Genomic DNA, 3,542 nt, shown 5'->3' on the forward strand with positions numbered 1-3,542 from the left:
CTCGCGGCCGGTCAACTTCTCGTCTCTCTCTCCCCTCTCCTCCTAGCTATACTGCTTGTTCCAATATACGTATCGAGAAAGATAGAAATCGATATACATTATGTTGCGAATCGTGTTGCGCGACAACAGTGGCAAAAGTATGGAAATTTATGGAACGACTTATCGAACACGGAACGAGGGAAGTTGCGGAAGAAATAAGGAATAAGGAAGGAGATGTACGTTTATGTTTATATGATGTGGAACGTGGGGAGAAACGAGGATACAGAAGGAAAATATTATATCCGTTTCTCGAATTAATTTTTCGACAAGATTCGACAAAACTATCGTTCATTCGTGCAGTTTTTCTAAAATTTATGTTCTGATTAAATTAAACTATATCCATTATGCATACAATGTCTCGTATAAAATAGAGTTCGTAGACTTTAATCATTTATTAGTTAATAAATTGTGATATAAAATAAATTCGTATCTATTGAATTATTAGTGCAGAAAAATAAACCAAAAACCTTATCTTCAAGCTTCCAATTTTCTATATAATTCCATGCTTATACAATATTTCGTATAAAACAGTTTGTAGACTTTGTTAATACAATTTATTAATTCGTGATATAAAATAAATTCGTAAATTCAAGCTTCCAATTTTCTATATAATTCCATTATACATACAATGTTTTGTATAAAACAGTTCGTAGACTTTGTTAACACAATTTATTAATTCGTGATATAAAATAAATTCGTAAATTCAAGCTTCCAATTTTTTATATAATTCCATTATGCATACAATGTTTCGTATAAAACAGTTCATAGACTTTGATAACACAATTTATTAATTCGTAATATAAAATAAATTCGTAAATTCAAGCTTCCAATTTTCTATATAATTCCATGCTTATATAATGTTTCGTATAAAACAGTTCATAGACTTTGATAACACAATTTATTAGTTAATTTGTGATATAAAATAAATTCGTATCTATTGAATTATTAGTGCAGAAAAATAAACCAAAAATCTTATCTCCAAGCTTCCAATTTTCTATATAATTCCATTATGCATACAATGTTTCGTATAAACAGTTCGTAGACTTTGATAACACAATTTATTAATTTCTATATAAAAGTAATATAAATTCTATTGAATTATTAGCGCAGAAAAATAAATCAACCTATCTTCAAGCTTCCAATAATTCGATATAATTCGTATAATTATTCGATACAGCCGATTCGTAATTTTTGAATCATGAATTTTTTCGTCTGTAAGGATCGAAATTGTTCGAGAAGCCCATCACTGCACCGCTTCTGGCGGAGTACGATCGCGTATCCCGGTTGTTCCCGGAGAAGGGACGTCCGTTAAAGTTTTATTACAAGGGCCCGCAAGTGTACGTGCCCCCTGGCCCATTTTGTTGCGGAATGGAGAAAGCGAGGGAACGAGCCGACAATCGACTCGATTTCTTTCGTTTTGCACGGCCGCTCTAATCGATCGGTCGAAAGATGATGGCTCTTGAAAAGGCCACCGCTCCATGCTCTTTTGGCGAAAGTGTGAAATTGTTTTTTGGTAATCAGAGATCGACGATTTTTCTCCCCCTTCTTCCTCTTCTTCTTCTTCTTCTTCGAAACCTGTTCGAATTGGTATTCTTCCTGGTGCGATTTAATTTAAAGGTGAATGGAAGAATGATTTCCGAAAGGTGGCGAGATTTATTGTGCCGGTTCTCGAGTCGAACGTGGTGTTTTCGATTCGATGGGATTGGACGGTAATTGCATTTCATCTCTGGAAACTTTGTAGTTGGTGCTGATGTAAAGTATTTCTCAACCAGTTTTTCTCTTTTTATATCCAAATATGCGATTCTTTCTTTTATTAAAGAAAAGAAAAATCGATGTTTTTGAAAATTCATCTAATTAAAAATCCTCCAAAATTTCATTTCTTCCAAATACAATTTTGCCTGAGAATTTTTTCCACAACAAGATAACATCGAATATAGAACATTTGCAATTTTATTCTATCTCAAAGTTACAAAATTTAACAATTTTCGAGCATTAATTTCTTCCCTATCTGTCTTTCATCCACGATTTACATTTCCAAAAATGTATCACAAGATGTAAGAAACGTCAGAAAAGATGTTAAAAAAGGTTTGATAAATCTTACAGCATAAGCATCAAGGAATACTCGTGAATGGAATTCATGAAATTTATAGCGATGTTTGAAAGAAAGAATATGGTGTCCACTCACATTTTTTCAACGCTCGATAACGCGAGAATCGATTAATTTCCCGAATCGATAACAGAAAGATTTAGGATCGAACGTAATTACGCATGGCGGTCACGTTTGTTATGCTTAAAATTGAATTCTTTATAAATGTTTTCGGCTATTAATGAGGAAATTCATAATTCGAGATATTCATCTGCTCTCTTGTCGTTTAATGAAGCTCGTTAAAAAGCACTATTCACGAGATTCTCCGGTCGTGTGTAATGCAAATGGGCGCGATTTATCTCGTACGAGTATCACGAACACTCGTTTTTTAAAGTCGTTTCTTTGGTTTCCATTGTTTCAAAATTTATCCCATAAAGATAGTGTACAAATTATATTCCTTAATCCATATAATTAAATATTTCTAATATCGAAAAATTAGTATATGATTAAAATAATTCTTAATATAAAATATATTTAATTTGCATTTGTTTCTTTGTTACAGAAGAATGCTAAGACATCACAAGTATTGTTGAAGAAGGTAAGTATAAACGAATATAATATACTATATATAATAAAGCGTAAAGAAAATATTATTTTCCTTTTTTTAAATAAATAATATTAGGACAGATTGAAAAATCTGTCACAATCGTCATCTTATAAAGAAATATTAATTAAACTCTTAACGTGGACAAAATTTTTCTCGTCCGTGTTTTGTTCCTTTAACAAATTATTCAAAAGATTGGAGACTTTTTCACACACCCCGTGCGTATGAATGTAAGTACAAAACACGTGAGATACAACAGCTCACCATGCTACGGTATTAAGTGTGTCTCGAGCGACCATTAATCCACCCTATGGTAAAAACATGGGTGTCCTCAATCCCTCGATGCCCCGAGCGAACATTTCCACTTCACTAGAAAGGAGTTATAATCCCGCCTCCTTTCATAATCCCGTCGGAAGACATTTCGCAGATGTTCGTTATCACCGTGGAACAACGGTTGGCCAAAAATTGTTTCCACTTTGGCTGCATACCAACCATCTCGAGCATGTTCCCTCAAGTATCGCTCGACTATCCATATTAATACGTGTAAGTGGGCAAATTAATGCGCTTTAAGATGATTTATGCGCGACCAGCACTCTTTAACGCAGTTTCTTCTTACATGCAAACCGTTTTTCCTCGCCTCTTATCTCTCTCCTTTTCTTGTCGAGTCGTTTCGACCCCGATCACGTATTCTCGCTCTCGCATACCTGCAGCCTTTGAATAGAAAGTTTTCAAGAATGAAAGGTGAAAGGATATATTTTTTTTTTTTTTTTTTTAAAGAATTTGAAATTTGAATAAGAAGATGAAAATGGATAG

General features: G+C 33.5%; 1 protein-coding gene across 3 annotated transcripts in view; it reads left to right on the forward strand.

The window, feature by feature from the left end:
* Nucleotides 1-3,542, forward strand: part of LOC102681230 (tubulin polyglutamylase TTLL4-like) — a 127,311-nt gene that overhangs the window by 64,688 nt on the left and 59,081 nt on the right. For 2 of the 3 annotated variants that reach the window (XM_031508484.1, XM_006611418.2), the window contains exon 2: nucleotides 2,688-2,723. The exons of the other annotated variant lie outside the window; for it this stretch is intronic. The gene's annotated coding sequence lies outside the window, so the exon portion shown is untranslated. The remainder of the gene's footprint in view (nucleotides 1-2,687; nucleotides 2,724-3,542) is intronic. 3 annotated transcript variants of the gene reach the window in all.

This window comes from Apis dorsata, unplaced genomic scaffold, assembly GCF_000469605.1.
Source record: "Apis dorsata unplaced genomic scaffold, Apis dorsata 1.3 scaffold_88, whole genome shotgun sequence".
In the NCBI taxonomy this organism is placed as follows: domain Eukaryota; kingdom Metazoa; phylum Arthropoda; class Insecta; order Hymenoptera; family Apidae; genus Apis; species Apis dorsata.